At 36.5% G+C, this 27,622-nt stretch overlaps 1 pseudogene across 1 annotated transcript; it reads left to right on the top strand.

The window, feature by feature from the left end:
- The first annotated feature begins 1,986 nt into the window (after nt 1-1,986).
- Nucleotides 1,987-27,501, top strand: LOC306644537 (zinc finger protein 639-like; annotated as a pseudogene). Its single transcript has 3 exons — nt 1,987-2,120; nt 3,613-3,700; nt 25,570-27,501. The product of its transcript is annotated as a zinc finger protein 639-like (transcript).
- Nucleotides 27,502-27,622: the final 121 nt, after the last annotated feature.

The raw sequence follows: 27,622 nt of genomic DNA, 5'->3' as shown, positions 1-27,622 counted from the left end.
AAAGAGGTGAAAGACCTCTACAATGAGAACTACAGAACACTAAAGAAAGAAATTAAAGGAAACCTTAGAAGATGGAAAGATCTCCCATGTTCTTGGATAGGCAGAATTAATTTTGTCAAAATGGCCATACTACCTAAAGTGCTATACAGATTCAATGCAATTCCAATTAAAATCCCAATGATGTACCTTACAGAAATAGAGCAAGCAATTATGAAATTCATCTGGAAGAATAAAAAATCCAGAATAGCTAAAGCAATCCTCAGTAGAAAGAGCAAAGCAGGGGGTATCGCAATACCAGATCTTCAACTCTATTACACAGCAATAGTAACAAAAACGGCATGGTATTGGTACCAAAATAGACAGGTAGATCAATGGTACAGAATAGAGGACATGGACACAAACCCAAATAAATACAATTTTCTCATACTAGACAAAGGGGCCAAAAATATGCAATGGAGAAAAGATAGCCTCTTCAACAAATGGTGCTGGGAAAACTGGAAAACCATATGCAACAGAATGAAATTAAACCCCTATCTCTCACCCTGCACAAAACTCAACTCAAAATGGATCAAGGACCTCGGAATCTGACCAGAGACCCTGCAGATTATAGAAGAAAAAGTAGGTCCAAACCTTCAATTTGTTGGCTTAGGATCAGACTTCCTTAACAGGACTCCCATAGCACAAGAAATAAAAGCAAGAATCAATAACTGGGATAGATTCAAATTAAAAAGCTTTCTCTCAGCAAAGGAAACTATCAGTAATGTGAAGAGAGAGCCTACAGAATGGGAGAATATCTTTGCCACTCATACTTCAGATAGAGTGCTAATTTCCAGGATCTATAAAGAATCAAAAAACTCTACACCAAGAATACAATAATCCAATCAACAAATGGGCTAAGGAAATGAACAGACACTTCACAGAAGAAGATATAGAAGCAATCAATAGATATATGAAAAAATGTTCAACATCTCTAGTAATAAGAGAAATGCAAATCAAAACTACCCTAAGATTTCATCTCACCCCAATTAGAATGGCGGTTATCAAGAACACAAGCAACAATAGGTGTTGGCGAGGATGTGGGGAAAAAGGTACACTCATACATCGCTGGTGGGGTTGCAAATTAGTGCAGCCACTCTGGAAAGCAGTATGGAGATTCCTCAGAAAGTTTGGAATGGAACCACCATTTGACCCACCTATCCCACCCTTGGCCTATACCCAAACGATTTAAAAATCAGCGTACTACAGAGATACAGCCACGTTAATGTTCATTGCTGCTCAATTCACCATAGCCAGATTGTGGAACCAACCTAGATGCCCTTTAGTTGATGAATGGATAAAGAAACTGTGGCATATATATGCAATGGAATATTACTCTGCCATGAAGAATGATAAAATTATGGCATTTGCAGGCAAATGGATGAAATTGGAGAATATCATGCTAAGTGAGATAAGCCAATCTCAAAAAAACTAAAGGATGAATGATCTCGCTGAGAAGCAAATGAGAACATTTAATGGGGGGTGGGAGGTGTTAGCGTTAGGGTTAGGGTTAGGTTTAGGGTTAGGGATAAGGAGGGTGGTAAGAATGGAGGAAGGAAGAACTGTATAGAGGAAAAAGAGGGGTGGGAGGGGTGGGGGGAAGGGAAAATAATAACAGAATTAATCAAACAACATTGCCCTATGTAAATTTATGATTACATAAATGGTATGCCTTGACTCCATGTACAAATAGAGAAACAACATGTATCCCGTTTGTTTACAATAATAAAAAAAAAATACAAAAAAGAAATGACAAAAATTCAATGACTGTATAAAATTAAAACCAAGGGTATTATTGTTGACTAATGTCATGACAATCAAACTAAGTCAGTTGATGAAATCAGTGATGAGAACAAAATTAATTCTTCTTACTTAAAGATAACTACTATTCTTGGCTTTGAACTTTGATGAAAGATGGAAATAAAAAGGAAGAAGAAGAAAATCGACAAGATGGAAGTGTCGCAAATCCTGCATCATAGTGATGAGGACATTGATGTAATGGCGATGAATTCATTCAACAAAGAAAGAACAGAATTATTGATCACTGATGGTTGCTTTCTTAAGAAAAACGAAGCACATGATGGGTATGACAAAGGCAGTACTCCCAATAGATAGCTGTTATTGTCCCATAAAAATAACTTTTGACTAATATTCAAGATTAACATATTTATGCTTTTACTGAAGATATTCATCCTCAGGGTCATCAGAAAAAAATGTAAATAAACCATGAGATGACATTTTCCTATATATTGATACATGTTTAATTATAAATAATAACCAAGGTTGGCAATTATGGGGATAAAGACATTCTCATGTCCTATTGATAGATGAAATTTGTCAGTAATTTTGGAAGAATGATTTAATAACATGCACCAGACTTTCAAAATGTTATTCCATAAATCTAATAGCTTTACTTCTGTTACTGTATCTTTCTGAAACAGGAAAACATGATGGACAATTGTACATATACATATTTGTTAAGGACATGGGTAAAATCTATTAAAACTTCCATCAAATCTTCAATATATAGAAGTAAGCATTGGCAAACTTTTTCTGCAGTCAGACAATAAATATTTTAGCCTTTGTGAACCAGAGGTTTTTTTTTTTTTTTTTTTTGGTACTGGGGATTGAGCCCAGGGCTTTGTCTGTGGGGCAAGCACTCTACCAACTGAGCTATATCCCCAGCCCCACAGGGTCTTTGTGATTATAGTCTGAAACACATTATAGTCACTAGTGGACGAGTGTGGGGTGCATTTGTTTAAGGGGGTTGAAATATACCTATGGGTTTGTATTTGTTTAACATGAACATGACTTCTATTCCCAGCTCCACAAAAAATAAAAACAAGACAATAGAATTTTCTGTAGAAAAGTATGCAAATAAATGATGGATTTGTCTCAAAGGCACTAATTTATTAACTTTCCTGCTAAATCCAAGGTTAGCTAATGAAGTGAATCTTCCTTGTAAAGGTGGATTGTATGTATGCAATCATCTTTTTTAAAGGTAATATATGGGAGCACGCATCACACTATATTTTTCTATAGTGACAACGTACAACACAATGATTGTGTTTATAAATTTGATTATGTCTGAAATTGCTATATTTTTATTACTATTATAGAATTCATTTAGTATGACCAATAACTTTGTACTTGCATTCTATAAAGTATCCTAAAAATAGAAGATTTTCTTGAAATAAGAATTACTTCCCTTGAAATATTTTGCTTTCAGTGGTAATGATCTATCAATATGAGCAAATGCAAATCAGTTTATATAATATATATCTAAGATAGTTTAAAGGTCATTTTATTTTAGTTTATAGTTTTATGAACAAATGATTTCATAACTTCATTTAGTGCATTGTGATGGGACATATATAATTTTAAAAAATTAAAGGGTCACAAATATACTACCAAATCATCATGTGAGGATTGAAAAATGCAGTGAAACTAGAAAAAAAAAAATCAGATCATAGCCAACTATGCTACTGAGCTAGAAGGCTATTAAAAGAAAGATCTGTACCCACTGAGCTACATTCCTTTTCCCTTTTTTAAAACTTTTGTTCATTGTAATCTCAGGAATCGAGCCCAGGACCTTGAGAATACTAGCAAGCCCTCTACCATTGTGGACATCCCCAGCCCTCCATCTGTGTCTGAAATCACACCAGTAATTTTCACCAGCCTTTCCTCCAAAATTGGTTTTCCCAATTTTACTTCCAGTTTTCACTTGAATAAATCTAGGAATCATTTCTTCCATATCACCTTACTTAACCTCTCAGCAGTATTGGACCCCCTGGAAAACTCCTCCAGCATAATTTCTTCAACTGGTTTTCAGGCTGTCACTCATCCCCTTGAGTTTCCTCCCACCTTTTGAGTCCCTCCAGTTTAGTCTGTTTTATTTGTTTCTCTTCACACCCTATCATTTTTTTCTTATACTTTTTATATACTAGTTATTTCCAAATGTCCCTCTGAAGCCATGATCTTACTAATCAATTCTAGATCTTTATAATAAATTGCTTTCTTAGCAATTCTTTTCTCAGCAGGCCCAAAATGAATCTAAAATATTTCTACATACCACACCTTATTTCTACTTGAGTTAATAACCCTATACCTTGGTGTCTTTCTGACTCACCTTTCTTATGCCTTACCTTGAATGTGTCTGTAAATCTTGTCAGATCTGCCTTCAAAGTCAGTAATATCTTCCATCTCCAAGTTACTAGTATCTCCTGTCTAGATAAATGTAAATAGCAAATTGGTCTCCTTTGTCTCTTTAAATCCTCTTTCCATCCATTCTTTTCACAGTTGACCAATTTGATCAAGACAGGTGATGTTATCTCTCTGCTCATAGCATGCTAGTGGCCCCATTTCACTCTAAGTAGAGTAAGAACCCTTCCTAAGATGAACCACATTTGACATTATTCTTGGCACACCACACCCACTGCCACCCAAAGGCACCAGGTCCTCAATGGTGGCTTTGGCTGGGACGGACAGGATTGGGCCAGGACTGGTAACCACCACCATCAAACCTTCCAGACTTGGGGAAAAGAGGAACCAGTGTTTGGTCCTTGATGGCCTGGGTCAGCTAGTGGGCAGTCACAGCAGGAGCTCCAGGTGTCTACAGGGCAGAGGCTGAGGCCTGTCACAGGGCATCCCAGCTCATCTGCTGGCATGGTGCCTGAGGGCCCAGAAGTCTGGGGAAGCAGGCCAGGCTCCATTTCTCATCAATGCTCTCTGCCAAAACTGAGTCAATAGTTTCCATGGAAATAAGACAGAATAATGTAGTTTAGGGCAGAGGAAGGTAATATTCAGTAATATCAATGCAGCTGATGAGTTGACAAAGTTAAAGACCAGTGACTTTGACAAGGAATAGTTTCCATATGTTGTCACCATGAAAGCCTGACCTTAATGGATAATTGTAGGAAACTCCTTAGAGAATTTTTCCAGGGAAGGGCAATAGGAAAGTGAACAATAACTAAAAAAGAATGTGGAATTAAAGCGTTAAAAAAATCCAAGTGTTTAGTATATTTCACATGCCCTTGGAAATTATCTATAAGAGAAGGACAAGCTTATTCAATTACTTTGGTTTGCATATCCAATATTAGAAAACTTCATAAGGTACCTTTTAGGATTTGTATTAAACTGCCTATACAAATGTTGTGAATTGTCTACATAATTCATTTATAAAATTATAAATTCTAATGGTTCTTAGAATTTCTATTTACTTGTAAATTTTCTGTGGTAAGGCTTGTAGTTCATTGTGTTTTGGTTCAGCTATTGGATATCCTAAAATAATTTAACATGAAAATGATGACCCAAATTTTCAACTATGGTAGATAGATGTTTTAAAAAAAATATGTAGTAGTAAATACACAACCACACAGTTCATACTCAAGAGAACATAATCATGCCTTCTGTCTTGACAGTATCATCATCAGTTGTTCTGATTTTGTATAGTACTCTAAATTATGAGAAGTATCAATATAATAGGTACTTAGAATCTGGGGGAAAGTGGAGTGCTGTGTTTGTGTTCAATACAAAAGTAAACTATTGACAATATAGTTGAGATTATTCCTTTTGGATTATGAAGTTTTAAAGTATCAGAACCTTTCCCTGTTCCAACAACATAATTGAATATGCATTGTGTACTCCTTTTGTTGAGTGCCTGAGTAAATTATTGAATATATAAATGATGCCTGATGATGAATTTGTTGAGGAAAAAAATGAACCTTTAATTAATTAAAAATAGGTTTCCAAAATTGCCTATGTATGAAGTCACTTTATTTTTTAAATAATGGCAAGCTGAAGAAATTATTTACAATTGTATCCCAATACAGAGTGATAATATAGATTGACCTTCTATTGCATTTCTTTCAGAAACTTGATGAGAAATATTACTATCACAGAGCATTGTGAAACACATGTTATGGGACTGAAAACCTAGGTTTAAATTTGGGGTTTGCCACTAATCAGATGCATAGGTTTCGGCATGTTATTTGGCCTTACATAATGTTACCTAACATAATTGTTGGGAGAATGAGACTTAACACAAGTTTGGCATATGTGCACTGCTTAGAATTGTGTACAGTCATCGCACTGCAGGTCCTGAAACAAGAACCCTAGTGTTATTGCAAAAGGATTTCCCTCATATAAGGATTTAAATAATATTTTACAAATGAGTTTTAGTAACTTTGTATGAGTTTTATTTTTTGCAAATGGTAACAAAATAACATTATCACATGTCTATCAAATATTGCAAGTAACATTATGTTATATGTTTTGCTTTGACTGTCAGAAAGTGTGATCTGAATTTAATTCTTTGTTTTGATTCTATTAGTAGTATTATTCTTGGTTTCTTAATGCTATTGTTTCTGTTTTCACTTGAATCACCCTTGTGGAAAAAGATTGTAAAACTTATGGTTACATTAAATTAAAAATATAGAGAATTTATATATAAAAGAGAATAGTCAATGCATTTTAAATACTTGGCATTTATCTGAAAAATAAATTTTCTTTCTTTCTTTCTTTCTCTTTCTTTCTTTCTTTCTTTCTTTCTTTCTTTCTTTCTTTCTTTCTTTCTCCTTTATTCCTTTTTTTTTCTATTGTAGGCCCACCAAAAAACATCTAATGAAAAGAGCAAGGTATCTTTAGAAATAATACAAGATAATATTTTATTAATAAAGTGCATTATGAAAGACAAAGTAATACAACACAAGAATACATATTAAAATATATAGTAAAAGGTAAAGAACAGAGAAGATTTTCTACCTACAGACTTTAGCTTGGAAAATAATTAAGAAACAGGCAGTTGTTCTGGGTCTTGTGCACCTCTAAGTGTTTAGAAGTGAGCTCCAATCATCCACGCCTGGCTGAAAAAACAGACATGTCCAGTCTGGAAAAAAGACTTGGCCAACCTGGCCAGTGGAACATCCAGGATAATGATTGATGTGCTCTTTTTATGGACTCAAGCATTATGATAAAAATTAGTCCCTTAAGGCCAAAACAAAAGCACAGAAAAAGCAGGTCAGCTGTGTAGTGATTGAATCAGAGTCTGATGATGGGTATGCCCATAAGGGAAAGAAAGGTAACAGGCAAAATAAGCAGTAAAGATGAGATGTTGGAAGAGTTTTCTGACACTGAGGAGCAGAAGCCACCCAGGAGCCTCCAATTACTATTGATGATGATGATGATGATGATGATGATGATGATGGCATCAATAACAAACTGAAGGGTTCTAAGATAATTGAAGATGGTTGCTGTGATCAGGGCCAAATTTATTTTAATAAAGAAGAGGTTGATTAGTTTGCTATCTCTCAGAGCAACACAACTAATAATATTGATGAGATGCAGAATTTTGGTAAAAATGTTGACCAACCACCAAATGATCCTGAAGCTAATCTAGAAATTATAGATACAAAGTTACCAAGTGAAGAACCCACAACTCTGGTGGAACAACCAAAGAAAAGGAAGTACAAAACCAAAAATATATATGCAATACCTGCTGGTAGTGGAAGAAAAATCATGGACCTGTGAAGAAAAAATCCAGTGCAGTAAAAGTTGAAAAATGGGAGACTGGGAAATCCATGTGCAAAATACCTGGATGTTTCTTGCCTGACCTTAAAAAGTCAAAGCAATTTTCTGGAAAGAATTTCAAGCAAAATAAAGATGAGTTGGTTCAGAAAATCTACCAACTGTTTAATAGCACCATCTTTGATCAAAAACTGCTGGATAAAAGAGAGATCACCTGGAATAAAAGATGCTGAGAACTGCTGGCTTATGCACAACTAGTGAGAAACAACACCCCAAAAGGGAACATTATGCCAAGATCGAGATTTCTCTGACTCTGTGACTTTGCAGACTTCCTCTTTGATACTTTGATCCATGAAATATGCCATGCAGCCTCTAGCTCTTGGACAGTGTCAAAGATTCTCATGGTGATGCATGGAAGTATTATGTGAGAAAATTCAATTCAGGACACACTGAGCTGCCCAGAACCACTCGTTGCCATAGTATATGATTAGTTACAGGATTAATTATGAATATACTCAGTCAAAACCAGGGTTGGCTGCTACACCAACTTGTTGAACACTGAACACTTTATCTGTGCCAGATGCAGAGGGCCACTGGTCATGTTGCCATTAACTCATAAAATGGAAACCCCATTGAGCCCCATGTGAGACCATTTGCCAAATACCTGCAGGAGAATTATCCAGTGGTGTTTCAAGGGACAGCAAGGATCATTCATGCAGATGTGATGAGAAAGCTCAGCAAGGAAAATGTTGCCTGTAAACAAAAGAAGAATCCTTAGAGTATATTTATATGAACTGAAACCTTTACTGATGTGAAGCTTTAGAAAAAATATTACTGTGAAGTTATGACTGTTAGAGTTTAAATACGTGTTTTGAGATTCTTGTTATTCAAAATATTGTTCTTAACCAAGGGCTCTGTTGCTAACACTTTTGTCCATGCCCATACCTGAAACACTCTGGATCCATCTTGGGTCTTATTTTGAAAGTAGAGTTTTAAAATGTAGAACACAATAGAGAAGAAAAATGAATGTTTGAGAATGACAGCTTGAGAGAATGAGAATGAAACTGGAAAGAGAGGAAGTTTTAAAAGCAGCACTTCACACAGGACCATTGTAAGATGTAACTGAATAAACCCACCTACACATGAAAGACAATCATGTTGTGTGAATTTAATTGCTGATGACATCAAATGAAGCTGTCTATCTGTAATTGGTCAAAAGAGAAAATAGATGTTTTGCATCTCAAAAAAGGTAAGAATAACCATTGATAAAGTTTTCCTTTTGACAGAAATTAGTTCTTTGAAAAAACTACCTGTGCTTTTGCTAATATAAAAAGGTGAATTGCCACCTCCATGTATTTAGTATGTGGTATATATATTTGGAGTACATTTTGATATTGCATTATTGTTTTATAGGTCAAAAAACAAATAAATGCTATGGAAGACCTTGACGAATCACAGTCTTATGTAACAGCCTCATAGGCTTCTAAAGTGGCTTACCCTAATTATAAAGGTATTTGGATACTAGACAAACTACCAAGCATGTCATGTAAAGGTAGGAACTTGATGTATCCTATAGTAGTAGATGCACACATTGCTTGGCACTGCACCATACGACACTGATGTGTTTCAATACTCTCCATTTCAGAAATGTTTTTTGCATTAAAATATAATGAGAACTGTGGCTACACCTGGATCATTCCCACTGCACTTTTCTTTGTGAATGGCACTCTCACTCCTTTTCTTGGCTCAGTTTTCTTCCTTGTGCCTTGAGGATTATCATGTCAGGTTAACATTTTCTCTACCTGAATTCTGTAGTAACCTTAGACCTGTTTTCCCAGCTACCCCCTGAAACTATGCTCTTTTCTGCAACCATAATGATATATTTTTAAAAAATTCATTTCTATTAATGCTTATCCCTTCCTGAAAACCCAAGTATTACTTTTCTTTGCTATAGAATTAAAGACCTCAAGCTTCTAGATTTTTCCTGGGTCTCTATCCCAATCACTGGCTAAGGTGTCTCTTCTTACAGTACTGCTTTTTGTTTTCAAAAGATTTAATGAGATATTATTGACATAAGGTAAACTGCACATTTAAAAAGTGTGCAACTTGACAAGTTTCAACATAGGTATTAAACATGTTTAATCACCATACTCAAGATAGTTAAGAAATTTATAAAAGTCTCTACATGTTCCTTTATATCCCCTTAGTAAGAAACTGACAAATTATTTTTCAAAATATTTGTACCATTTTCCATGCTCATCAACATGGATTAACTGGGTGGTAATCATAGTCAGATAGGGCGTGCTTGCAGAAGGTAGGTCATTTGGGGACTGCATGCTGAGTGGAGTTCTCACTGCTTCCAGGTGGGTGGCCATGCCCTGAGCTGCTTTCCTTTCCCATGTCTTTCTGACATGATGTTCTACCTCACCTTGGGCCCAGACCTATAGAGTCAGCAGTCTGTGGACTGAGACGTCTGAAAGTTGAGCCCCAAATTAACTTTCCCTTCTCTACATTGTTCTTGCCATATCTTTTTGTCACAGTGAGGAAAGCTAAATAAAACAATTCCCAAGCACTTTAAATTTGGATGCTATTTTTAATGAGATAATTTTCCTGATTTCTTTCTTAGCAGAATTACTTTTGGTGTACAGGAAAGCTATTGATTAATGAAAGTTGATCTTCTTACCAGCTGCTTTGCTGAATTCATTTTCAGATCTAGAAGTTCTCTGGTGGAGATTTTTGGGTTTTCTAGATATAGGATGATGTCAATAGCAAACAGAGATCATTTGAATTCTCATTTTCCTATTAATAACTCTGTGATGTCCTTCTCCTGCCTGATTGCTCTGCTTTGAGTTTCAGGAACTAGATTGGATAGGAATGGTAAACTTAGACATCTTTGTTTTATATCCAATTTTAGAGAAAAAGCTTTCCTTCCCCCCCCCCCAGTATGATGTTGTATTTGCTTTTGTGATATATAGCCTTTATAATGTTGAGGTAAGTTCCCTGGATGCCTAGTTTATCTATCATTTTTAATATGAATGGGTGCTAAATTACCATCAAAACCTTATCTGCATCTGATGAGATGATCGTATGATTCTTGTCCTTAATTCTATTTATGTGGTGAAGTGCACTTATTGCTTCACCTCTGTTGAAATAACCTTGCATTGCTGGGATGAAACCAACTTGTTCATGGTATGTTAACTCCTTGATGTATTTTTGAATGCAGTTTGCTAATATTTCATTAAAGATTTTTATACCTATGTTCATAAGGAATATTGGTCTGTTCTTTTCTTTCCTGGATATGTCTTTGGTTTTCATATCAGGATTATAGTGACTCCATAGAATGGATTTGGGAGTGTTCCCTTAAAAACCCGATAGAACTCAGTTGTGAGTCCATTTGGTACTAGGCTTTGCTTTGTAAGGAAGCTTTTTATTACTGCTTATATAACATTCCTAGTTATTGGTGTGTTTAGATTTTTTATGTCCCCTTGATTCAATTTTGGCAGATTATGTGTGGTCTAGAAATTTGTCAATATCTCCTAGGTGTAAACTATAGTTTTGGTTTTTTTTTTTTGAGTTTCAGGAACTATATTGAATCGGAATGGTAAACTTAGACATCTTTGTTTTATATCCAATTTTACAGAAAAAGCTTTCCTTTTTTCCCCCCGGTATGATGTTGTATTTGCTTTTGTGATATATAGCCTTTATATAATCAAGCACCAAGTGTTACACCTATGGTAATGACAATGACAAAGAAGGGTGAATTATGCACATGTCTTATGCCTTCTTTATATTTTTTTCATCTTCACCCATCTCAACAATTACTGGGTGATCTGCCTCTACTGTACCTTAAAGTCAGCTTGATCTCATTGTCTTGCTGCCTGAGGTTACCTAGTAACTTGTCAAAAATCTTTTGTGTCTTCTACCTTGACTGACCTTCTTCATAATTAGAGTTTGTCATTTTGATCATCATTTCTAAACCTAAACAATACCACACAGCAAGTTTTGAGATCTAGTGTTTAAATTGTAGCTTAGTCAAGTTCTAGTTCCCCTGAAACCTTGGCAGATATTTCAACTTGTTAGACAGGGGAGATAAAGCCCCCAGCTGGCATGGTCACCTGTAAGTAGGGAGATATGGGCACAAAAACCCCATTTCTGGATACACATCTCCTAGAAAAACAGTTTTTATGGAAACTGAACCCATGAGTATCCTGAGCCTGGGGCACGCCCGAACCTTTCAGAAAGCATGTTATCAACAGGATTGGAGGAGTGACCACACAGGACGCATTCCACACACTCCAATCTCCACAACACTTGTACCACTAAAGTGACTCCTCTTTGGCAAAACCTACAAGGAACATTCATTTTGAAGGCTCTGACAGAATACATACTGTATGAAACTCAATTCACAATTAGAGAAGCTATAGGGAAACTACACTAAAACTCCATTTGGAATTGAATGCTATAGTACACAAAAAACAAATATCTTATGACACATCATGTAAGAGATTTTTTTACAAAAAAGTGGAAGAAATAAACATTCCCACATATGAACAAATCTCAACATACATGCAGCAGACATATGGGGGGCAAAGGTTATATAACTCCTCAAAAAGTTCATAACTTTCTAGTAACTAATTCCAAAGATAATGCAGTAGATAAAAAGCTAGAGTGAAATTTCCACAAGTGAGGTTACAGATGGTTTTTGAGGAATCTCCACACTGCTTTCCAGAGTGGTTTTGCTAATTTTTACTCCCACCAACTATGTATGAGTGTACCCTTTCACTTACATCGTTGTCAGCATTTATTAATATTTGTATTCTTGATGAATTCTATTCTAACTAATGAGAAGAACACTTAGTGCTGATTTGGCTTGTATTTTGTGTATTTCTTGGCTATTTGTGTTATGTCTTATGAGAAGTTTCTGTTTTGTTCTTTTGCACCATTATTATTATTATTATTATTATTATTATTATTATTATTTGGCGTAAAGCTTTTTGTATTCTTTGTGTAGTCTTGATATTAATCCCCTGTCAGAGGATTATCTGATAAAGATTTCCTCCCATTACTTGGCCTCTTTCTTTGTGCTCTTAATAATTTCTTTGCTTTGCAGAAAAAGATTTTAATTTGATGGCATCCCATTTATTGATTCTTGGTTTTATTTCTTGAGTTTTAGGGTTCTTGATAAGTAGGTTGATGCCTGCACCATATGTTGAGTGTTGAATCTGTTTTCTTCTAGCATTTGTTAAGTTTCTGGTCTATTTCCTAAGTCATTGATCCACTTTCATTTGAGCTTCTTGCAGGGTGATAGAGAGGGATCTAGTTAATTCTTCTATATATCTACATTCAGTTTTCCTAATCCTGTTTGTTTAAAGGGCTATCTTTTCTCCAATACATACTATTTACAACTTTGTCAAGTATCAGATGACTGTGTCTATGTGGATTGGTCTTTCTGTATCCTATTCTATTCCATTGGTCTTCACTTCTATATTGATGGCAACACCATGCAATTTTTGATACTATGGCTCTGTAGTATAACTTAAGATCAGGCATTTTGATGTCTCCTGCATCACTTCTCTTACTCATAATTGCTTTACATATTCTGAATCTCTTATTCTTCCAAATAAATTTAAGAACGAGTTCTTCTAGTTCTTTGAAGAATGTTATTGGTATCTTAATAGGGATTTATATTCCTTTTGGTAGTAAGGCCAATTTGACAATATTAATTTGTCTTGTTCAAGAAGATATGAGGTCATTCCATATTCTCAGGTCATCTTTAATATATTTGTTCAGTGATCTATGTTTTTCATTATAGAAACATTTTACCTGCTTGTTTAGATTTATGGGTATTTTTTTTCTTTTGCATTCAGGTTTTTCAAAGTGAAATGGTCTTCTTGATATTTTTTTCAGTAGAATCACTGTTATATTCTAGGGAATCTATTTATTTATGAATGTTGATCTCACATTCTGCTACTTTGCTGAATTAATTTATCAGCTATTGAATTCTCCTGTTGGATTTTTTTTAGCAGGGAGGAGTGTCTTTTAGTTATAGGATCATGTCATCATCAAACAGAGATAATTTGACTTCTTCCTTGCCTATTTGTATCCCGATAGTTTCCTTATTTTGTTGGACTTATCTGACAAGACTTTCAAAATTTCTATTGAAAGAAGTGGTAAGAATGAACATCCTTGTTTTGTTCCTGAATTTAGAAGAAATGCTTTCATTCTTTTTCTCCATTTCAGTATATCCTTAGGTTTGGGTTTGTCATATTTAGCCTTTATAATGTTGAGGTAATTTAATTTTATTCCCAGTTTCTTCAGCATTTTTCACATGAATGAGTGCTATTTTTTTTATCAAAGGTCTTTTATGCATCAATTGAGATGATCATATATTTCTTGTACCTTAATTCTATTCATGTGGTGAATTACATTTATTGATTTGCGTATGTACAACCAACTTTAGATCTCTGAAGTAAAACCTACTTAATCATGATATACCATCTTCTTAATGTGTTTTGATATGGTTTGTTAATATTTTGTTAATAATTTTACATCTGTGTTAATCAGGGAATGTCAATCTGTAGTTTTCTTAATTTGTACTTATTTGGTTAAGGTATGAGAATAATACTGATTTTATGAGTGAATTTTCATATATTCCATTCCTTTCTGTTTCATAGATTAATTTGAGAAGCATTAGCATTAGTTCTTCTTTAAAGTTCTGAGAGAATTCAGGTGATAATCTATCTGGTACTGAGCTTGTCTTTGTTGGAAGGCTTTTAATTACTGTTTCTATTACATTGCTAGTTATTGGTCTGTTTAGATTCTTTATCTTCCTCTTGATTCAATTTGGACAGGTCATAGGTATCTAGAAATTTGTTAATATCTTCTAGATTTTCCAGTTTATTTGATATGAATTTTTAAAATAATTTCTAATGATTCTCTGGATTTCAGAAGTATGTGTGTTGACATCTCCTTTTTCATCTCTAATTTTAGTTTTGTCCTCCCTCTCTCTTTCTTTTGATTAGTTTGGCTAAGGGTTCAACAATATTATTTCTCTTTTCAAAGAACCAATTCTTAATTGCATTGATCTATGTTTTTTATTCTCAGTTTTATAGATTTAAACAATGATCTTAATAATTTCCTGCATTCTACTGATTTGGGAATTAATTTGTTCTTTCTTTCCTAGCCATTGAGGTGGAGCATTAACTTATTCACTTGGAATTTCTCTATGTGTTCAATGTAGGCACTCAATGCAATAAACCTTTCTCTTAGAACTGACTTCATGCTGTCCCAGAGATTTTGATATGGTATATCTCTCATCATTTATTTCTAAGAAATTTTTATTCCTCTCCTGATTTCTTCTTTGATCCATTTCTCATTTAAAAGAACATTATTCACTCTCTGTGTGTTCATCACTTCTATGAGTTTTCTGGCTTTTAGTTTCTAATTTTATTCTCTTATGATCTGTTTTAGTCAGCTTCTTCACTGCTGTGACTAAATGATCCAACTAGAACAAGTATAGAGGAGGAAAGTTTATTTAGGCTCATGGTTTTAGAGATCTCAATTCATAGAAAAATGGTTCTATTCCTCAGGACTCAAGTTGAGGCAGAACATCATGGCAGAAGAGTGTGGTGGAGAGAAACAGCTCACAGGATGATTAGAAAGCAGAGAGAAAGTCATCACTTTCCAGACACAAATATATACCCTGTAACCATCCCCCAATAAACCACTTCCTCTAGTCACACTCTTCCTGCCTCCAGTCAAAACACAGTTAATCCAATCAGGGACAAATTCACTGATTAGGTTAAGGTTATAACCCAATTATTTCTCCCTCAAACTTTCTTCCACACATGTAAGCTTTTGAGGGACACCTCACATCCAAAACATAATATAATCTAATGAGATGTATGGAATTGTATCCACTTTTGGAATTTGCTAAGACATTGTGATGTAGAATATGTTCTATTTTCAAAAAAGGTTCTATAAGTTGTTAAGAAGAAAGTGAATTCAGCTGTTTTTGAATGAAATATTCTCTAAATGTCTACTAGATCCAATTGATTTATATTATTATTAAAATAATAAATAGCTTTATGAATTTTACATTTGGATGATATGTCTGTTGGTAATGGTGGTGTGTTGAAATTACCCAGTATTATTGCATTGGGGTCTGAGATTTAATGTGAAGAAGTGTTTTTGTTGTTGTTGTTTTCTCTTTTCACTGTACTTAAGTTCATTGACATTTAGGGCATTAATATTTACTGTTATATCTTCTTGTAGGATTGTTCCCTTTCACAGTACATAGCCTATTTGTCTTTTCTCATTAATTTTTGTTTGAAATCTGCTTTTTCAGATGTAAAATGAACTCCCTCTGCTTCCTTTCAGACTCCTTTTGCATGGGATATTTTTCCCTATAACTTTTATTCAGTGAATGTCTTTGACTATAATATGAGTCCTTATAAATAGCATATACTCGGATATTGTTTTTAATCCATTCTGCCCATCTATGACTTTTAATTGAGGAGTTGCATTCATATATGTTCAAAGTGATTGTGGATAGACTCTTGTTATTTAATGCCATTTTAGTTAGTTTGCTGTACTTAATTCCACCTTGGTTTTCATTTAGTTAGTTGTTCAGTGAGTGAGCTTCATATGTTTAGGGTATTGGGGTTTTTCTTTGGCAGTAGGTTCACCCTTATGCAGTGTATCTTTAAATATTCTTTGTAGTGCTGGCTTAGTGGTCATAACTTTTTTTAGTTTATCCTTATCAAGTTTTTATTTTTCATCAATTCTGAAAGATAGCTTTTCTGAATATAGCAAACTTGATTGGCAATGGTTTTATTTTAGAGGCTGGAATATCTCGTTCTAGGTTCTTGATTTATAGGGTCTGAGTTGAGAAGCCAGAAGTGAACCTGATTGGTTTGTCTCTAAATGTGAGCTGATGTTTTTTTCTCTTGCAGTTATATTGTTTCACTATTCTGTACTTCTGGCATTTTGACTAAAATGTCCTTAAAGAGGACATTTCTCAGTCTTGACTATGGGGGACACTATATGCAACCTAAATGCACATGTCTATCTCATTTCTAAGGTGGGGAAATTTTTATGCTATCTCACTGAAGAGGTTCTTAATGCATTTCACCTGTATTTTCATATTCTCTTCTATCAGAATGACTCCCAAGTTTTGTTTCTTGATGTTGTTGCAGAGTTCTTGTGTAATCTGTTCATAATCTTTTATTTTTCATTCCTTTATTGTATACTGAGTATTCAAGTTTATATACCATCTGCAGAGCCTGAAATTCTCTTTGAGACTTGAGGTTCTCTTTTCTATACAATATATTTTCTTTTTTCTTCCTTTTTATTGTTGTTTTTAGATATACATGACAGTATATTTTGATAGATTATACATATACAGGGTGCATCCCATTATGATTTTAATCCCACTCTTGTGATTGAACATGAACTGCAGTAACACTGGTTGTGTTTTGATATATAAGCATATGGGAGTTATATCAAATTCATTTTCCTGTCTTTCCTATCCCATCCTCCTCACTGTCCTTCATTTCCCTTTGTCTATTCCAAAAAATTTCTATACTTCCCCTCCCTACTCTCCCTTGTTTTGAGTTAGCATCCACATATGAGAGAGAATATTCAACAGTTGTTTTGGGGGTACGGACTTACTTCACTTAGCATGATATTCTCCAATTTCATCCATCTACTGACAAATGCCATAATTTCTTTTTTATTTATTTATTTATTTATTTTTTATATTCTTTTTTTTATTGTAAACAAATGGGATACATGTTGTTTCTCTGTTTGCACATGGTGTAAAGGCATACTATTTGTGTATTCATAAATTTACATAGAGTAATGTTGTTTGATTCATTCTGTTATTTTTTCCCTTCCCCCCACCCCCCCACCCCTCTTTACCCTCTATACAGTACTTTCTTCCTCCATACTAGCCCCCCTCCCTAACCCTAACTCTAACCCTAACATTAACCCTTCCCTCCCCCCCTTTATGTGTCATCCTCCACTTATTAGCGATATCATTCATCCCTTGGCTTTTTGAGATTGGCTTATCTCACTTAGCATGATATTCTCCAATTTCATCCATTTGCCTGTAAATACCATGATTTTGTCATTCTTTATGGCTGAGTAATATTCCATTGTGTATATATACCACCGTTTCTTTATCCACTCATCAATTGAAGGGCATCTAGGTTGGTTCCATAGTCTGGCTATTGTGAATTGAGCAGCTATGAACATTGATGTGGCTGTATCTCTGTAGCATGCTGATTTTAAGTCCTTTGGGTATAGGCCAAGGAGTGGGATAGGCGGGTCAAATGGAGGGTCCATTCCAAGTTTTCTAAGGAATCTCCACATTGCTTTCCAGAGTGGCTGCACTAATTTGCAGCCCCACCAGCAATGTATGAGTGTACCTTTCTCCCCACATCCTCGCCAACACCTGTTGCTTGTATTTTTGATAATCGCCATTCTAATTGGGGTGAGATGGAATCTTAGGGTGGTTTTGATTTGCATTTCTCTTATTACTAGAGATGTTGAACATTTTTTCATATGTTTATTGATTGCTTGTACATCTTCTTCTGTGAAGTGTCTGTTCATTTCCTTAGCCCATTTGTCGACTGGATTATTTGAATTCTTGGAGTAGAGTTTTTTGAGTTCTTTATAGATTCTGGAGATTAGTGTTCTATCTGAAGTATGATTGGCAAAGATATTCTCCCACTCTGTAGGCTTTTTCTTCACATTACTGATAGTTTCCTTTGCTGAGAGAAAGCTTTTTAGTTTGAATCTATCCCAGTTATTGATTCTTGCTTTTATTTCTTGTGCTATGGGAGTCCTGTTAAGGAAGTCTGGTCCTAGCCCGACATGTTGAAGATCGGGACCTACTTTTTCTTCTATAATCTGCAGAGTCTCTGGTCTGATTCCAAGGTCCTTAATCCATTTTGAGTTGAGTTTTGTGCAGGGTGAAAGATATGGGTTTAGTTTCATTCTGTTGCATATGGATTTCCAATTCTCCCAGCACCATTTGTTGAAGAGGCTATCTTTTCTCCATTGCATATTTTTGGCGCCTTTGTCTAGTATTAGAAAGTTGTATTTATTTGGGTTTGTGTCCGTGTCCTCTATTCTGTACCATTCATCTACCTGTCTATTTTGGTACCAGTACCATGCCGTTTTTGTTACTATTGCTTTGTAATAAAGTTGAAGTTTGGGTATTGCGATACCCCCTGCTTCATTTTTCCTGCGAAGGATTGCTTTAGCTATTCTGGGTTTCTTATTCTTCCAGATGAATTTCATGATTGCTTGCTCTATTTCTGTAAGGTACGTCATTGGGATTTTAATTGGGATTGCATTGAATCTGTATAGCACTTTTGGTAGTAGGGCCATTTTGACAATATTAATTCGGCCTATCCAAGAACATGGGAGATCTTTCCATCTTCTAAGGTTTTCTTTAATATCTTTCTTTAGTGTTCTGTAGTTCTCATTGTAGAGGTCTTTCACCTCTTTTGTGAGATTGATTCCCAAGTATTTTATTTTTTTCGATGCTATGGTGAATGGGGTAGTTTTCCTAATTTCTCTTTCTGAGGATTCCTCACTTATGTATAAAAATGCATTGGATTTATGAGCATTGATCTTGTAACCTGCCACTTTACTGAATTCACTTATGAGTTCTAACAGTTTTCTGGTGGAATTTCCTGGTTCCTCTAAGTATATAATCATATCATCCGCAAATAGGGATAGTTTGAGTTCTTCTTTTCCTATTCGTATTCCTTTAATTTCCTTGGTCTGTCTAATTGCTCTGGCTAGAGTCTCAAGAACGATATTGAATAGGAGTGGTGAAAGAGGGCATCCCTGTCTTGTTCCAGTTTTTAGGGGGAATGCTTTCAGTTTTTCACCGTTTAGAATGATATTACCCATGGGCTAGGCATAGATGGCCTTTACAATGTTAAGGAATGTTCCCACTATCCCTATTTTTTCTAGTGTTTTGAGCCTGAAGGGGTGTTGTATTTTATCAAATGCTTTTTCTGCATCTATTGAAATAATCATGTGATTCTTGACTTGAAGTCTATTGATATGGTGAATTACATTTATTGATTTCCGGATGTTGAACCAACCTTGCATCCCTGGGATAAAACCCACTTGATCGTGGTGCACTATCTTTTTAATATATTTTTGTATGCGATTTGCTAAAATTTTATTGAGAATTTTTGCGTCAATGTTCATTAATGATATCGGTCTGAAATTTTCTTTCCTCCATTTGTCTCTGTCTGGCTTGGGTATCAGGGTAATATTGGTTTCATAGAATGAGTTTGGGAGGGTACCCTCCTCTTCTATTTCATGGAATACTTTGAGAAGTATTGGAATGAGCTCTTCTTTAAAGATTTTGTAGAACTCGGCTGAGAACCCATCTGGTCCTGGACTTTTCTTTGTTGGTAGGCTTTTGATGACCTCTTCTACTTCATTACTTGAAATTGTTCTATTTAAATTGTGTATGTCCTCCTCGTTCAATTTAGGCAATTCATATGTCTCTAGAAACCTGTTGATGTCTTCGAAATTTTCTATTTGGTTAGAATATAGATTTTCAAAATAGCTTCTAATTATGTTTTGTATTTCAATCGTGTCTGTTGTGATATTTCCTTGTTCATTCCGAATTTTGGTGATTTGGGTTTTCTCTCGTCTTCTCTTTGTTAGAGTGGCTAAGGGTTTATCAATTTTGTTTATTTTTTCAATGAACCAACTATTTATTTTGTCAATTTTTCGTATAGTTTCTTTTGTTTCAATTTCGTTGATTTCAGCTCTGAGTTTAACTATTTCCTGTCTTCTACTACTTTTGGTGTTGGTCTGTTCTTCTTTTTCTAGGGCTTTGAGCTGAAGTGTTAGGTTGTTTATTTGTTGATTTTTACTTCTTTTATTGAATGCGCTCCATGAAATAAATTTCCCTCTAAGTACTGCTTTCATAGTGTCCCAAAGATTTTGATATGATGTTTCTTTGTTCTCATTTACCTCTAAGAATTTTTTAATTTCCTTCCTAATATCTTCTGTTATCCATTCATCATGTAATAGCATATTGTTTAATCTCCAGGTGTTGGAGTAGCTTCTGTTTTTTACTCTTTCATTTATTTCTAACTTCAATCCATTATGATCTGATAGAATACATGGTAGTGTCTCTATCTTCTTGTATTTGCTAACATTAGCTTTGAGGCATAATATATGGTCTATTTTAGAGAAGGATCCATGTGCTGCTGAGAAGAAAGTGTATTCGCTCTTGGTTGGATGGTATATTCTATAAATGTCCGTTAAGTCTAAATTATTGATTGTGTTATTGAGATCTATGGTTTCTTTGTTCAATTTTTGTCTGGAAGATCTGTCCAGTGGTGAGAGAGGCGTGTTAAAATCACCTAGTATTATTGTGTTATGGTCTATTTGGTTTCTGAAATTGAGAAGGATTTGTTTGACATACATGGATGAGCCACTGTTTGGGGCATAGATGTTTATGATTGTTATGTCTTGCTGATTTATGGTTCCCTTAAGCAGTATGTAATGTCCTTCTTTATCCCTTCTGACTAGTTTTGACTTGAAGTCCACATTATCTGAAATGAGGATGGATACCCCAGCTTTTTTGCTGAGTCCATGTGCATGGTATGTTTTCCCCCATCCCTTCACCTTTAGTCTATGGGTATCTCTTTCTACGAGGTGAGTCTCTTGCAGGCAACATATTGTTGGATCTTTCTTTTTGATCCAATCTGCCAGTCTATGTCTTTTTATTGATGAGTTCAGGCCATTAATATTCAGGGTTATTATTGAGATATGATTAGTATTCCCGGTCATTTGGTTCAGTTTATTTATTTATTTATTTATTTATTTATTTATTTTGAGACGACTTGGTTCTTCCTTTATTTGACAATTCCTTTAGGATAGTTCCTCCCATTGCTGATTTGTTTCTTTGTTTTTCATCTCTTCCTCATGGAATATTTTGCTGAGAATGTTCTGTAATGCTGGCTTTCTTTTTGTAAATTCTTTTAGCTTTTGTTTATCATGGAAGGATTTTATTTCATCATCAAATTTGAAGGTAAGTTTTGCTGGGTATAAGATTCTTGGTTGGCATCCATTTTCTTTCAGGGCTTGAAAAATGTTGTTCCAGGCCCTTCTAGCTTTTAGGGTCTGGATTGAAAAATCTGCTGATATCCGTATTGGTTTCCCCCTCAATGTAATTTGATTCCTCTCTCTTGTGGCCTTTAAAATTCTGTCTTTATTTTGTATGTTGGGCATTTTCATTATAATGTGCCTTGGTGTGGGTCTGTTGTAATTTTGTATATTTGGAGTCCTATAAGCCTCTTGTACTTGATCTTCCATTTCATTCTTCAGATTTGGGAAATTTTCTGATAGTATTTCATTGAATAGATTGTTCATTCCTTTGGTCTGTTTCTCTAAGCCTTCCTCAATTCCAATAATTCTTAAATTTGGCCTCTTCATGATATCCCATAGTTCTTGGAGATTCTGTTCATGATTTCTTACCATTCTCTGTTTGTTCAACTTTGTTTTCAAGGTTAAATATTTTGTCTTCAATGTCTGATGTTCTGTCTTCCAGGTGTTCTATTCTATTGGTTATGCTTTCTATGGAGTTCTTAATTTGGTTTATTGTTTCCTTCATTTCAAGGATTTCTGTTTGTTTTTTTTTTTTCAATATCTCTAACTCTTTATTGAAATGATCTTTTGCTTCCTGTATTTGCTCTTTTAACTGTCGATTGGTGCGATCATTCAGTGCCTGCATTTCCTCTTGCATCTCGTCATTTGCTTCTCTGAGCATTTTAATTATGTACATTCTGAACTCCCTTTCTGTCATTTCTTCTGCCATGCTGTCGTTGGGTTTCATTGATGTAACATCTAGGTTTGTTTGCAGCATTTTCTTTCCTTGTTTTCTCATATTGTTCAGGTATCAGTTGACCGCTGTGATATTGCAGATTTCCTCTATTGTCTTATAATATCCCTGAAGATTTCTATTATATCCCCTCTTAGTCTTCAGTAGCCTGAAGTCTTGGAGGAAGTTGATAATGCAGTGCTCCACAAGGGAGCTGACTCCCTAGGGGTGGTGGCCTTCCGGTGGGGTATATTCCCTGCTAGTGGGCAGAGGTACCTTCACTTGCTGATGAATGGTCATCCAAAAGGGAAGTAGGATGTGGTCTGATGCAAGACCAGTTTGGGCCTGTGTCTCTGATTTTACAGTCCTTTTGGGAGAACCTCACCCGACAAGGAGGAGTCACCCGGTGGGGAGGTCTCGCTGGTCGGTTTTCCTCCCAGAGGTTCCGTTCAATTCACAACTACCGCCTGGGCTGGGCAGCCTTCTTCTGCAATGTTCTCAGGGACCCGGGCCTACCTCCTGGGCCTGGAAGCCTCACCCTTCGCAAACGAATCTCCTTAGGCTGCCTCTCCTCAGAGAAGCTGCCTGTAGTCCTGGAGCCTTCGCTCCGCCCCTCAGTTTGTCTGTGGGGCTCTTCCACCAAGAAGCCGTCTAGGACCCTGCTCTGCACTTTTCGCCTGGCTATGCGGCCCCTCCTCTGAGCAGCCACCTGGAGCCCCTTACAATCGCTCCGAGTCCCAGTGACCCGCCACACGCCTTTTCCTCCGGCAGCCACCTGTTGTTCCGTGCGGTCGCTCTAAGTCCACGTGACCCACCACGCACCTCCTTCTCCACCAGGCAGTCACCCAGAGATCTGGTGCTTCATGAGTCCCAAGAACTCACTGTGCACCTTCTTGTCCCGACTGCCACCCGTAGCCCTGGTGCAGTCACTTCGAGCCCAAGCACCCCGCCGCACTCCTCCTCCTTCTCCAGACAACCCCCCTGTGTTCAGGAGCGGTTGCTCTGGGTCCAAACCACTCACCTCGCTGTTCCACTGGATAGCCGCCCAGAGCCCTGGCGCAGCTGCTCCAATTCCAAGCGACCTGCCGAGCCCGTATTTCTCCTTCTCCTCTGGGCAGCCCCCTGTGTTCAGGGATGGTCGCTTTCAGTCCAAACAGCTCACCGAGCACCTTCTCCTTTGGGCAGCCTCCCAGAGCCCGGGTGGGTTGCGCCAAGTCCAAGCGCTGTGGTGAACAGCCACCTCTCCAATGCTCCCAGCTGTCTGCGATCACTGCTCCAGCGGGGGGAGGGGCATCTCGCCGGCAGCTCTACTTCAGAAAGTTCCCTGCTTTCGGGGCTACCGCCCCATCCGGGACGCCTGCCCAGTGGGATACACTCACCCGGCTGCTTTGAGTTGGTCCCAAGTCTCTCAATATCTCCTCTTCTTGTGTCCTGAGTCCACGCTGCTCCTCCGGATAGCCGCCCGGAGCCCTGGCGCAGCTGCTCCAATTCCAAGCGACGTGCTGAGCCCGTATTTCTGCTTCTCCTCTGGGCAGCCCCCTGTGTTCAGGGGTGGTCGCTTTCAGTCCAAACAGTTCACCAAGCACCTATTCCTTTGGGCAGCCTCCCAGAGCCCGGGTGGGTTGCGCCGAGTCCAAACGCTGTGGTGAACAGCCACCTCTCCAATGCTCCCAGCTGTCTGCGATCACTGCTCCGGCAGGGGGAGGGGCGCCTCGCCGGCAGTTCTACTTCGCAAAGATCCCTGCTTTCGGGGCTACCGCCCCGTCTGGGACTCCTGCCCCGTCCGGGACGCCTGCCCAGTGGGAGGCACTCACACGGCTGCTTTGAGTTGGTCCCAAGTCTCTCTATATCTCCTCTTCTTGAGTCCTGAGTCCTGGAGCAACACGAAACGCAGCCACCCTCTAGTCCGCCATCTTGAATCCCCCCAAATGCCATAATTTCATTCTTAATAACTGAATAATATTCCATTGTGTATATATACCACATTTGTTATCCATTCATCTGTTGAAGAGTACCTTGATTGATTATATAATTTGGTTATTGTGAATATGCAATCTATTTCGTGGGTGATATTTTACAGTGAATTTTTAAATTTGATTCATCATTTTATTCCAAGGAGTTATTAGTTTTTGTTCAATAACTATATTTCTTTTTGGCCCTGCACATTTTGTATTTGCTTTCTTAATTCCTTAGAACTTCTTTGAGTTCATTGAACATTTTAATAATCATTTTATTAGCTATACTCAAAATAAAAATCTGAATATCTATTTTAATGCCATGTTTTATTCCCCTGTATTCTCTTATTCTTTCTCACTCTGTCAATAGAGACTTTAATTGAATATTGTCATTCCCAAATTGAAATCTGTATTTGGACCAATCTTAAAGAACACAAAGTAACATAGTTATGGTTTTAGGATGGATTATTAGCCACAAATAGAATATATTAAATGTATCACATCTCACATGTTAGGGAAACTGAATTTCTGCTAAATCATATATAAAAAGGACATAATGGGTGCAGGTGACAAGACAGGGAGTGAGTGTGGCAGCTCAAACTGGTCCTGGGGCCTGTGGGGCTGGACTTGGGGCATGCAGGAGGTAAAGGGCCAGTCCAGCAGAGAGCCTGGGAGCACCAGGGCCTGGGCAGCATTGCCTGCAGCCATGTGCCCTCAGCTGTCCACGGGCTGGCAGGGGTCCCTGGATAACAGTAACTGTCTTCCCCTTCTTCCAATTGCTGACTAAGAACTGGAAACAAGATATAACTTGATGGTGGCAGTCCTTAGTCATGAAGTTGTATGTACCCACGTACCCCATATTTAGTTATTCAATGCCCAGGAATCAGAAGATATGTAGTGATAGCTCTGGTTTTGTCATTTCTTAGTTGACTTGACTTTCACTGTTTCTTCATCAGTAACATTGAGTTTTTTTTTTTAACCTATCTGTGTAAACTTTGGAATTCATTTTTCTCTCTCTGCAATATTAAGAATCATACCAAATTGAATGAGTATCCTAAAAAAGGAAAAGGGACAACTTTATACCTTTCTCATTATTGAGATTCTTCAGGAAGTAGCAGAAATGCAGATGGGTTAAATGTTTTTTTTTTCCCCCAATCATTGTTAATAGTGTCTGTTCTGAAACAGTCAGACTTAAAATACTTTGACAACCAAGATTCTTCTGATACTGAGACCTCAAAGGACATGCCAAAATTTTCAGATGGAATCAAAGCCAGAAATAGAAATCAAAACTATCTGGTTCCTACTCCTGTACATAGAATTATAGACCACACTGCCTTATCTACAGAAAAATCTGCTGATGTAGAAATCTGAGAAGAATGTTACTTATTGGAATCAATCAACCAGCAAACACAAGAGGAGAGTCCTATAGAAGTTCACACAACCAAAGATGTTCCCATTGCATGTGATTTCTGAGGATTATGATCCTCCAAGACCAAACTGAGGAAAGCCACCAGCTAAACTTTGTAAAATTTGTGACAAAAGCAAAGCTTTGAATGGGACTGACTAGCAAAAATGGCTTTTACTGAAATCTAATAGCAGTGGCCTCCATAAATGTGAACTTTGTGAATTCTATAGTCAGTATTTTTCTGACTTAAAATAGTACATGGTCCTTGAAGCATAAGCACACTGATTCAAATGTGTGTCAAGTGTGCAAGGAAAGCTTCTTTACCAACATGCTTCTAATCAAACAGGCCAAACTACATGAAGAAGATCTCTCCATTTGCAAATACTCCAAATACAGTACAGTAATTTTTAAGAAACTCAACCAGCACATTGCAGACACCCACTTTAGCCACCACCTGTTGGTGTGAGCAGTGTGATGTGCAGTTCTCTTCAAGCAGTGAACTCTAACTACATTTTCAGGAGCAAGGCTATGATGAACAGTACTGTGTCAGTTCTATGAACATAGAACAAATGATCCAGAAGGCTTGCATAGCCCTGTGGTAAATGAGCATTCATGTAAATTAATAGAATTAAGCAAAAAGTATAGCAATGAGCAATGGAGATCATGGACAGTACAGTCTCTTAAGCAAAATTACCTTTAACAAATGGAAGAACTTCTTTGCAAGTCACATCTGTGTTGTTTGGAGTGGGCATCATATAAATGATTAACAGTATGTTGCTACTGAACATAATAAAATATTTCCTCATGTTTCTGATGGCTTTGGGAAGGGCTTTTCAAGTATGCTGGAATATTGCAAGCATTTAAATTCACATTTATTTGGAGTGATTTATTTATGTCAATATTGGGAATATTCAATGATACAGATCAAAGATCTTAAAATTTATCTATATGTCAAGCAATGGGTTGAATTACCTCATAAATTCAGTGACTGCTTGATGAGGTTTGGAAATGAAAGGGAATTAATAAGTAACCATCTAGTCCATGAAACAACTTGATTATTCTCTTTATTTTGACTTACATAATGTTTTTATAAAATAATGAATTCAACTTTGCTTTTGGAAAAAAGTATATGATGAAATGATGATATTATTTAATATTTAAAGAACCTCATAAGTACTTTGAGAACAATAATCCAACAGGAAATATGAAAAGAGTAGGAATAGATAGTTCACATTAAATTACAATTGATACATTAATTATTCTCTATTTTTATTAAATAAATGAATAAAAACAATACAAGGTAATTTTTCTTTTACTAGTCATCTTGAGAAAGACAATGTCTAAACATAAAATGAGGCTTATATGTAGATATACGGATGTTTTCAAAGTCTTATAATGAATACACATAATTGCTGCATCTTCCTAACAGGTCAATTCTATCCAAATTAAATTCATCCAAGTTAAAAATGCAAGCCAGCACCTGGTGGCACACTGCCTGTAATCCTAGCCACTCAGGAAGCTGAACCAGGAGGATGGGGAGAGTTCAAAGTCAGTCTTGGTAAAAGCCAGGTGATAAGCAACTCAGTGAGACCCTGTCTCTAAATAAGATAGGGCTGGGGTTGTGGCTCAGAGGCCCCATACCCCTGAGTTCAATCCCCAGAAATTGTCCCCGCCCCCAAAATGCTGCAAAATTCTAACATAAAACAATAGTTTCACCCTCTACCACTTCCACTTCTAATACTTGCAAAGAAAACACAGTTTCATTTCCTACAGTAATTTCTTCTTTTTTATACCTCTATGTTTATAAATAACATGTGAATACTTGTGCTTCCT

Source organism: Sciurus vulgaris, assembly GCF_902686455.1.
Source record: "Sciurus vulgaris genome assembly, chromosome: 14".
Classification (NCBI taxonomy): Eukaryota; Metazoa; Chordata; class Mammalia; order Rodentia; family Sciuridae; genus Sciurus; species Sciurus vulgaris.
Note: the sequence above shows the minus strand (reverse complement) of the source record. Positions and strands in the feature narration are given on the sequence as shown.